This window comes from Mercenaria mercenaria, chromosome 3, assembly GCF_021730395.1.
Source record: "Mercenaria mercenaria strain notata chromosome 3, MADL_Memer_1, whole genome shotgun sequence".
In the NCBI taxonomy this organism is placed as follows: Eukaryota; Metazoa; Mollusca; class Bivalvia; order Venerida; family Veneridae; genus Mercenaria; species Mercenaria mercenaria.
The window spans coordinates 85,025,640-85,038,079 of record NC_069363.1 but is presented as its reverse complement, the minus strand read 5'-3'; positions in this window follow the sequence as shown (position 1 = coordinate 85,038,079).

The following is a 12,440-nucleotide window of genomic DNA, read 5'->3' as shown; positions in this document are numbered from 1 at the left end:
GTTTTTTTGTTTGTGTGTGTGTGTGTGTGTGTGTGTGTGTGTGTGTGTGTGTGTTTAAATGATGATGAAAGAATTAACGAGCATTTTTATGCTATTGTCTCTCGTCGTCGTTTGGGGGTGGGAGAGGGGAGATGTTGATTGTCGCAGCTTATGTACTGAATCTATTTGTTGAGATGATAAATCGTTGAACGTCAGTGAATAGGGAAATATTATGTTGATAAGATAGATGTTCATCACCATACAGTAGATTGTTAAGAGTTAGAGCGCATTGGAGATTGGAAAATATGTCAGTTCGAAGATTTTGGTATTTTCGACAATGGAGCAAATAATGGTCGACAGTTTCTATCTCACCACAATCACATCTAGCGGTGTTTGTGATTCCTCGGCGGTTGAGGTCATAGTTAAGGGAGCTACAACCTAGACGTAATCGAGCATGAAGAATTTGGCCTTTTCTGGTTCCAGCATTAAATAAAGGATTTGATTTCGGTAGGTTTTTATTCAGATTTGATTTGAAGGCATTGACTGAAGGAGATGATTTGATATGTTGAGGAAGTAAGTTCCAGTCGTTTATTGTCTTAGGAAGAAAGGAAGATTTGTATGAATGTGACTGGCAAAGGATATTTCTGATGTTTCTTTGATTAAATCTAGTATTGATATTATGTTGGTTTTCAGGAATTAGTGAAGACAGGTAGGCGGGTGATAGACCATTGACCATTTTATAGAACAAAACAAGGCGATGTTTTTTTCGTCGTTCTGTCAGAGGTTCCCAACCGAGATCGAATAAGAGTTTCTGGATGTTACAGAGTTTAGTGGCACCGGTGACTATACGTGCAGCCTCGTTCTGGACGGCCTCGATTTCATTCTTAAGAGCTTCTGTACAGTTGTCCCAAACAACATCAGAATATTCCAGGATTGGACGAATAAATTAGTACATTCGTTCGAGACTTTGTCGATTTAATAGAAATTTAAGGGATCTCATTATTCCAATTCGTTGCCAAGCTTTTTTCAAAGTAATAGATATATGTGAGGACCATTTTAGATCCGAGGAAAAGGTGAGACCGAGATGTTTGTGTTCAGTCACTTCAGTGATTGGTATATTGTTCATATATAATTGAGGATGATTGGGTTTGTAGAGTTTTCTTGAAAAGATCATGGATTCTGTTTTTGATGGGTTGAATGTCACAAGCCATGCTTTGGACCAAGAGTGTATAGTTTCAAGATCAGTGTTCAGAGTGGTACTGGCTAAAGCTGGATCATCTACGATGATATAAAGACTAGTATCATCTGCAAAAAGACGAATTTTAGAACCGATGTTTGAAACAATGTCGTTAATGTATGTTAGGAATAACAAAGGTCCTAGAATAGATCCTTGCGGGACACCAGCGTTGATTGTCGACCAAGAGGAAAATGCATGGAAAAACACAACTCGCTGCTTACGCGTGGAAAGGTATGAGGTTATCCAGTCCAGAAGTAAGCCCTTAATACCTAGAGAGGATAGCTTATGAAGAAGTCCGCGATGCCACACCCTGTCAAAGGCCTTTGAAACGTCACAGAACACGGCTCGAACTTCTTTGCCGTTATCGAGAGCATTGCAGATGTCGTTATGAAGATATACCAGTTGGTTCACTGTAGAGTCACCTTTGATAAAGCCTGATTGAAGAGAAGTAAGAAGATTGTTTTGAGTGAGATAGTTGTAGAGATATTTGTGAATACACCGTTCCATAAGTTTGCCTATGCAGCTTAGAAGGGAGATTGGTCGATAGTTCGAAGGTTTTGAGGGATCTGATTTTTTAAAAACTGGAGTAACGTTTGCTAGTTTCCAGGACGAGGGGAAGAAGGCATGCGACAATAACTTATTGAAAAACTTGGAAAGAGGTTCAGAAAGTTCTGCCTTACCTTCTCGAAGAAGTTTAGGGCTGATGAGATCAGGACCACATGCTTTAGATGGATCAATGAGGGATATAGCATCAGAGACGTCTGTTGGTGTAATAAGAATATTCGTTAGGGTAGCTGTAGTAGAGGATGGGCATGGTGGCAAAATTTCATTAGTGTCATATATGGTGGATTGTGAGCAAAAGAAATGGTTAAGGAGTTCTGTCTTTTCTTGGTCTGTAGATGCTTGTGTATTTTGGTCTTGTAGCGTTGGAATTGTCTGAGCTGTTGTTTTATTTGTTAGTTTTTTAGCAGTTTTGAACCAGAGTTTCGCTGTTATTGTGTTTGAATTTACTTGTTCAATGAGTTTATTTTGGTAGTTTTGTTTTGATATTCGTATTAGTTTTGTAACCTCGTTACGTATTGTTTTAAACATTGTCCAAGCTTGTTCAGTGTTAAGTCGTTTTGCTGTTTTGTGTAACTTCTTGCGCTTCCTAATAGCCTTTCTTATCGTGTTATTTAGCCAAGGAATGTCGTTTGGTCTTATTGTGACTGTTTTATTTGGAATTGATTGTTGTGCTGCAGTTAATATTGCGTGTGTGATGTCTTCAGTGGCTTTGTTAAGGTCAGTGTTTTCTATTATGGTGTCCCAGGTAGTATTATGCAGTATTGTTTTGTATTTATTTAGTTACCTTTGTCGTACAACCATACTTTTCTTTTGAAAGTAGTATTTATAGGTTTGTCTAGTTTAAGAACAGCAACAATAGGGCAGTGAAATCGAATCATGTCAGGAATGAATGGATCGGCAACAAAGCTTGTTAGTACATGATTATTATTTTTAACAAAAATGAGATCAATAAGAGAGGATGAGTTTTCTGTGAAATGTGTTGGTGATGAAATTAATTGTTCTGCCTGGTAAGAGGAAATTAGATTTGATATCTTGTTTGTCTGAGTGTATAGGATGTTGATGTTAAAGTCACCAGCAACTAGGATATTATCACAAGGTTGGTTAAAAGCTTGGTCTATGGACTGTTCAAGAAGAAGCCATTGCTGATTATTTGAATCCGGAGGACGATAGATGCCTCCTACAAGGATGACACGATGTCTGAAATTTATTTCAAGCCAGAGAGCCTCTATTCCAGCAACAGAAAGGTCGTCACGATGTTTGGCGAGAAGGCCATCTCGAATGTAGATAGTGACTCCTCCACCTATGCGATCATTACGATCACAGCGAAACGGTGTTTGAAAGTTAGGTATAAGAAGATCGTCATTTGATATTGCAGGAGATAGCCAGGATTCTGTGAAGATAAGAATATCGTAAGGCTGAGCTTCTATTTCTAAAATGTCAATTTTAGGCTTGAGACTTTGAATATTTAGATGCATAACAGAAAGACCACTTTGCAATATTACACTGTATGCGGATAAAGATGAGTTTTCTGATGAAATTGTACTATTGGGTCCTGGATGTGGGTGTACATTTCCAGAGATTATGAGAAGTAGAGGCAACAGTTGAGAAGATATGTATGTTCGAATGAAAGTACTGACCGTAACAGAATGTACATGTATGTTTAAGTGATTGCATAAGAAAAGTGTGACTGGATGGCGCTTTTTTGTTTGAGTCATGAATTTCCATGATCAAGGAGGCTGATATGTGATTAATATCTGTAGTTTAGCCACCAGTCTTCGATAGAGGTATTTTGCTGCAATAGGGCGGATCCGCCCCTCCGACGACGAGAGAATGGAACGTGCATAAATTACAAGTTTTAAACTAATTAGTGAAAGACGTGTAAAAATGAATATGTACAATCGAGAGTTCATGTTAATTTCCGAAACATTTTGGTCATCGCCATTGAAACTTAACTGCTTAATGTATGAAATAAGATTCTGATCTTTACAGTTGCGAATATGTGATACGTTGTCTCACATGAAGTGTTGGTACCTATGGTTCATTGGCTAGTTATAGACTGTAAATACTTTATAGACCTTAGAGATGTTTAAAAAAAAAAAAAGGAAAAAACGACAACAATAATTTATATACGAGTATAAAATGGGAGATTACTCCAGCAAGCATAATGAGACGGTGTTACGAGTATTCTCCCTTATATTGTACACTTGCTTACAACGAGAAATTTTCGTTTGATTAAAGCTACGTAACCGTTCAGTATTGATAACTTTTTAATTTGAGATCGTAGTGATACATGTAAAGGCATAATGCAAGTTATTCCAACGAAATCAATGTTCCAAACACTGCAGTTCTTGCACGAAAAGAAATTGCAAGACTGCCGTTGGAAATATTAACGTACTTCGAGTAGATGTTTGTATAGAGTAGATATAACATTTACAGTTCAAAGTATGTAGTGAATCGCGCTATTTTAATTTCGGGCTAATTTTAAGAGACCCTTGCTTGAAATAGGCAAGAGATGTTTAAAAATAAAGGTGATTTTTTTTAAGAAACTTGAATTATTAGCTCGCTAGCATTACGGCTATTTAATGTATACATACTACATGTGTATTAGAAGATAAATGTTGAAAAGTTTTTGCGCATGATAATCATGCATGGTTTTGTAGGAAGTCAGTATTGGTGTAGTAATGACATAAAGTTTGACAATTAGTTTAATACAGACGTCGTCCACATGTTTTCCGTGATATATTGTAGGTAAATTTACAGAGTTTGTATAGAAAAATAGGTTTTCAACGTGTGATCGAGACTATATTTTGTGTATTTCAGTTGTTTGCAGTTGGGTTGTTGCCTTTTAAATGGAATTTTTGTTTTCAGTGAAAAATTTTCGTTTTACATTGTGTATTATATAGTGTTCGTTATATTGGATTTTAGATAGCGGAAAAAATGGAGTTTAAATGAACTTTGATGTTGTTTATTGTATGTTTGCTAATTTATGTACATTTTGGTTTAGGCTACTGGTAATCATTCAGGATGAGTTACATTGGATTTTAATTGATGGTAAAAAAAAAGAATTTGTCAAAAAGTATTATGACAATTAGCTGAGTAAAATAAATAAATAGTAATAATAATAATAAAATACACATTGATAAATTATATGTTTGTAGTACCTGACACGTTATATAAACGATAAATAGAACAGACAGATCAACAGACATTTTCATTAACAATAGGTCCAAATGAGTTTGTGTATGAACAAATTGTACAAAGGTCAAATTAGCTCATGTATTTAAAATAAATGAATTCGGTAATGAAATATATACAATTTGATTTTTCATGTATGAAGTACACAATATGTTGAGCCAATTAAATAGATCGTTTCATTAACAACAAATTCAAATAAGTTTAGGTATCAAACAAATTGTATGGTGGCAGAAAGGTAAATAAATTTGATAAATAAATTGATAGTTAATGTATGTAGTGCCTCAAATAATAAATCAATAAAACAGACTAATTCATTAACAATTTGGCCGACTGATTCATGTATAAAACAAATAGTATGGTGAATAAAGATAAATGACTTTAAATATATTCGTAGTCAAATGAGTACATATATCAAGCAAATAGTATAATGATAACAACATAGTCAGATGAGTACATGTATCGAGCAAATTCTATAATGATGACAACATAGTCAGGTGAGTACATATATCAAGCAAATTCTATAATGATGACAACATAGTCAGGTGAGTATATGTATCAAGCAAATAGTATAGTAATAATAACGTAGTCAGGTGAGTATATGAATCAAGCAAATTGTATAATAGTACCAGCATAGTCAGATGGGTTCTTGTAGCAATCAAATTGTATAATAATAACATCATAGTCAGGTGAGTGCATGTATCAAGCAAAATGTATAATAATAATAACATAGTCAGATGAGTACATGTATCAAGCAGATTGTATAATAATAACAACATAGTCAGATGGGTTCTTGTATCATGCATATAGTATAATAATAACAGCAAAGTCAGATTAGTACATGTATCAAGCAGATTGTAAAATAATAATAACATAGTCAGATAAGTTTGTGTATCAAGCAAACTGTATTATAATAACATCATAGTCAGATGAGTTCTTGAATCATGCATATTGTACAATAATAAAGCATAGTCAGGTGAGTACATGTATCAAGCAGATTGTATAATAAAAACAACATAATCAGATGGGTTCTTTTGTCAAGCAAATTGTATAATAATAACATCATAGTCAGGTGAGTACATGTATCAAGCAGCTTGTGTAATAATAACAACATAGTCAAATAGGTCCTTTATCAAGCAAATTGTATAATGATAACAACATAGTCAGATGAGTATATGTATCAAGCAAATTGTGTAATTTAATAACAACATTGTCAGATGAGTATATGTATCAAGCAAATTGTGTAATAATAACAACATTGTCAGATAATTATATGTAACAAGCAAATTGTATAATACTAACAACATAGTCAGATGGTTTCTTGTATCAAGCAAATTGTACAATAATAACAGCATAGTCAGGTGAGTGCATGTATGAAGCAAATTGTGTTATAATAACAACATAGTCAGATGAGTACATTATCAAGCAGACTGAATAATAATAACAACATAGTCAGATAGTTTTTTGCAACAAGTAGATTTTTTAACAATAACAACATTGTAAGGTGAGTGCATGTATCAAGCAAATTGTATAAAAATAACAATATAGTCAGGTAAGTGCATGTATCATGGATATTGTATAATGATAATAACATAATCAGGTGAGTGCATGTATCATGGATATTATATAAGAATAACAGCATAGTCAGGTGAGTGCATGTATCATGGATATTGTATAATAATAATAACATAGTCAAGTAAGTGCATGTATCATGGATATTGTATAAAAATAACAGCATAGTCAGGTGAGTGCATGTATCATGGATATTGTATAATAATAGTAACATAGTCAAGTGAGTGCATGTATCATGGATATTGTATAAAAATAACAGCATAGTCAGGTGAGTGCATGTATCATGGATATTGTATTAAAATAACAATATAGTCAGTTGAGTGCATGTATCATGGATATTGTATAATAATAATAACATAGTCAGGTGAGTGCATGTATCATGGATATTGTATAATAATTACAACATAGTCAGGTGAGTGCATGTATCATGGATATTGTATAATAATAACAACATAGTCATGTGAGTGCATGTATCATTGATATTGTATAATAATAACAACATAGTCAGGTGAGTGCATATATCATGGATATTGTATAATAATAACAACATAGTCAGGTGAGTGTATGTATCATGGATATTGTATAATAATTACAACATGGTCAGGTTGGTTCATATATCAAGCAAATTGTGTAATGTAAGAAGAAAATTTGATTTGAATTAATAAAGCTGAATAAAAGTTTTTCAGTTATGTATGTTGTGCCAAGCATATTATGTCAAAAAAACATACTTTTCAAAAACAACATGTAAAACCAAATATATGTTCATGTTTCAAACAAGTAGTAATTGGGCAAAAAATTATAAATGAATTTAACCAAGTAAAATTGATTTACAGATAGCTAAACCCATGGTATATCAAGAAGACATACTTTTTTTTTTATAAACAACATTGGCAAAAATATATTGTCAAATATATGTGTCAAGCTAATTGTGTTGTGGCACAAAGTTAGGTAAGACCAATGAATGTATTAGATAGTGCAAGACATATTATGTCAAGAAAACATACTTTATCAATGATAACATATATAGCCAAATATATTCATGTTTCTAAGAACTAGTAACATGGCAAAAAATAAATTAGATTTAGATTAATAAATTTGATATACAGATTGGTAATTTATGTATGTAGAAACCAAACATGGTGTATCAAGAAGACATACTTTTTTCCATAAACAGCATAGTTAAATATGTTCATGTGTCAAGCAAGTTGTGTGGTGGCAAAATACTAAGTAAATTTAAATGAATAATTTGATATACAAATTGATATTTTATGCATATAGTACACAAAATATTATGTCAATAACACAGACATTTTCATTAACCAAATGGTCCAAATAAGTTCAAACAAATTGTATATAGGCAAATGTAAACAAACAAATGTGGGTAGGTAAATTTCATATACAAATTGATATTTTTTTTATATTGTACCAAAACATATTGTATCTGGAAGACTGACTTTTAATTAACAAATTAGTAACAATTCAGTACATAGACTCCTCATCAGGTCTGGCAGCTCCATCTGGCATAAGATGGTTCAGTTCCTCAATGAATCTGACCATGTTGACTGAACCATCTTCTGTGATTTTGTAGAAAATTCTACCATCTATTGTCCAATAGGAGTGAACTTTCTTGAGTTTTCTCAGATCCCCCAGTCTATTTACAATGAATTGTTTGGGTTTTGTTAGGTCTTCTGTGACAAATACACTGAATGCTTCTGTTTTTGCTTTCTTAAGTTCAGATTTGTTTTTGTAGATGTCATTTTTGCTTCTGTAGCTCACAAATATACATATAATTTGGTAATTGCCATTCTTGTTAACTTTTCCAATGATATGACTTCTGTCTATGTCTGATTTTTTAATATTGGTGAGGCCCATTTTTTGGCAGATTTCAACTACTGCATCATCTGTAGATCCACCAGACTTTACACCTGTTTCATTAAGGTTAACGTTGTGAAATCTGAGATTATTTCTCCTGCTATATTGTTCCTGGTCTGAAAGTTTATTTGACAGTTCAGTGATATCTTCCTGCTGGTTTTGTATTTGTATTTTCATTTTTTTATTTTCTGCTTCTAGGCTTTTTATTTTGTTAGACTGGAGGTCAGATAAGTTTGATTGTTTCTGTTTTATTTCTTCTATGTCAGACAAACATTTGTTCAAATTTTCAGCAACAGGTTTAACTATGGCTTCTACTATGGTTGATATGACTGGGGTCATGGCAAATTTTATTTGTTCTGTTATCTGAGGGCTTGATACCACCGATGTAATTATATCGACGATGTTTAGCATAGTGCCACCTGGAGGTGGCTGTTGATTTGGATCAAGCGGCACAGGTATTTGTTGTGGCGCATGAGGGTACATGTCGGGGGACAACAATCTGGAGCGGGTCGGGTCTGGAGCTCCAGCGTGATCCTGGTCCTGTTCAGATGGACTTACGGTCTCCATATGACCCCTCTTTAGATTTGGAGTACTGAGGGTTTCAGACATTATCCGTAGTAGATATTAGGACAGATATTTGTTGATTGTTTTCGGATCAACTGACCCGCGAAGATTCTCAAACAAAGGGAATGGCTGATCGTCCGATACTACACTATTATGTATATTTTCATTTGTTTTTATCAAGCTAGTACAATAATGTCCCTTTTATACGCATCTGTAGCAATTTTTTGACTTCTTTAAGATGTATCTACAAAGATTGTTGATTTTCAAATGGCTTGACCGTTTTTTGTTATTTTACATGGCAGCCATGTTACCGGAAGCCCATGACCTTTGGAATGAATGCCAAAAGAGCATTTCAAAGTTAATCTGCATTTATAAGAAAGTAAAAGGTTTTAAAAGAACAATGACAGCACGCTCCACTATTCGAAGGCAATTGTCAATATGAATGATTTTCGGTTCTAGAACTGAAATAATGATTCAAAGATTATTTGACTTGATTCTATGATCTAACTTAAAAAACCCTCAGGCTGAATAGATATAAGAAGTTTTCAACCCAGTACCGGCCTTAGTTTTCAAAAATTAAATTAAATTTTAACCGTCATTTTCTTATTAAAAAAGGGACATAACTTTGTCAAAATTAAAGTAAGTGTTATGGAACTTGATGCTTTTACCTTGCTTTACAAGCCTGAAGATATGTGAGAAATGTTAACCCAATGCCTCCATTAGTTTTTGAGATAGTAACTTGCATACAAACACAACAATATCTATGCACAAGAAAGAGGACATAACTTGTCCAAAATTAGAGTTATGGGAATTGATGTTTTAACCTTCCTTTATATCACTGGAGACGTGTATGGAAGTTTCAATCCAATATCTGCATTAGTTTCCGAGATAGTAACTTGCATGCAAAACTTAAACCAGCTTTTTCTACGTTTAAACAGTGGGGCATAACTTGGCCAAAGTTCAAGTAAGAGTTATGGAAGTTGATGCCATGTCCTATACAACACAACATGGAAGACATGTGTGAAGTTTCAACCCAGTATCTGCATTAGTTTTAAAGAAAAGAAAAAAAACTTGCATGCAAAACTTTAACCCCCAAAAGGGGTCTGACACAAGTAAGAGTTATGAGGCTTGTGATATGTTGATATGACCTTATTGTACAGACCCTTAGAAATGTGTGAAGTTTTAACCAAACATCTGCATTAGTTTGGATGTATTAACTTGCATGTAAAATTTAAAACTGAATTTTCTAAGTCCAAAAGGAGCATAATTTTGACAAAATACATATTAGAGTAATGGGACTTGATCATCTGTTTTTAGTTAATGACCTTAAAAAGTAAAAATAGGTTTTAAAGCAAATGTCTATAAATGAGACCCATAATTTACATACGATTCGTTCAAGGGTTATCTAACTAGATTATTTTGGTAGGTCTGATGAGTGGAAAGACTTGTTTGAAGTTTCAATTCAATATCATGTGGGTATTGAGATAAAACCTTGATAGTAACTGCACCCAAAATTTTACCACTCTACCAACGACGGCATGTTTAAAGTGTTAATGCATTCGGATACGATCACCCGCCTTTCCCAGCTTCAGAAGGTGGGTAGAATTCGGGTGACACAACTACTATCGCCCGGGTTACACGAGTAATATTCGAGTAATACCCAGGGTGACTCGGGTTAGCTCGAGTATGTATGCCGAACGCGCCCAGTAATTGGTGCTGGCAATGCTATTGGTAATCATATCCCTCCCTACTTCATATTTCCAGGGAAGAGGTGGAACGACCAGTTTCTGGATGGTGCTCCAGCTGGCTCCTCTGGTGAAATGTCAGACAGTGGGTGGTCGAACTCGGCTATATTTCAGACGTATCTCACACAGAATTTTGTGAAACACATTAATACTTCAAATGAAAAAACACTTGTTCTATTTGATGGACACAAGTCACATATTTCGTTGACACTCGTTGAATGGGCCAAAAGCCACAATATTGTGCTGTTTGTTTTACCACCGCACACTAGCCACATCACACAACCCTTGGACGTTGGTGACTTTGAACCCCTTAAATCCATGTATCACCGGGAATGTCAGTTGTATTTACAGAGAAACCCAGGTCAGAATATTACAAAGTATGAAGTTGCCAAACTGGCTTGTAAACCTTACACGAAAGCACTCTGTGCTGAAAACTTGACATCGTCTTTCAGGAAGGCTGGAATTTATCCGTTCTCAAGCGGTACCATTGACAGCAGTAAGGTAGCACCTGCAACTATCTACCTCAAAGAATGTGAAATGAATGTGGTTAGTGATGTTCAGGAGAAAGAAAATACTCCTGTTATTGCTAAGCCGGCACATGTCAAGCAATCTGAGGACTTTTTTCAGTCGCGCACCATAACATCCGTTATCAAAAAACCTAAAAAGAAGTTTGTGCCGCCTTTCTCGGCAGGCAGTCTTTCTAAGAAGGAAAACATAGACATTCTTAAATCTTCCAGTACCAACAAATATAATAAACCGGAAAATGACAATACTGTCACACCTGTGAACAAGAAACCAGCAGCAAAAACCTGCAGGCCAATTAACTTGAAAAAAACAAAACCAGTTTCTTCTACTACAGTAGTAGCTAGCTCAAAACCAGGTCCTTCAGCACACTATATAGACAATTCTGATACAGACTCAATGTCCATGTCTGAAGATGAATCGGCAAACTGCTGTGTATGTGGAAAATTTTCACCACCTGCTCTGAAAAATTGTGTAAACCTAGTGATTGTTAAGTGGGCACAGTGTGACAAATGTGAGCACTGGACCCATCTGTCATTTTATAGTGATAAAAGTGTTGTCAGAAGGCATAGTGAATTTCTGTGCCCACATTGCCAGTAGTTACAAAAAAATAAATACGTTGTTGTTAAGTACTGTTCTGGTGTTTTTCATAGTTGAAACTGTTAACTGTTTTATTCTAGATCAACTGTAAATTTTCAATTGGACGTTGGAACTTTTTAAAAATCATTATCTAGTTATGGTGCGTTCACAGACTTAGATTTCACAATATATAAAGTTTAGCAGCGATATTTATCTGGATTTCCCGCTTGGTTGGTGGCCAGAGTGCTTAAAAGTCCGATATGACGGTAAGTGCAAATGTAGAGTTTTTATTGTCTGAACACTGTTCCATAGTTCAGTTACGCCGATAATATGGTGCTCTCCCTTGGAGGAAGCACTCTTCACCAGCATGTATCAATGTTGTTATTTTCGTTGACCTAGATTGTAAAACTGAAAATATTTGCTCTCAAAAGATAGTTTAAAGGTCATTTTATACCCAGTAAGTTGTATATTTGAAAAAGTAAAATGTAAATAGAACAGTCTCTGAGAAAAGAATAAGTACGCCGATAATATGGCGTTACGGGCTACACCTTGTACTATTTGAAAACATTAAAGGTGGTCAATCACATTTAAACAACACTTAATGACATTTTTTA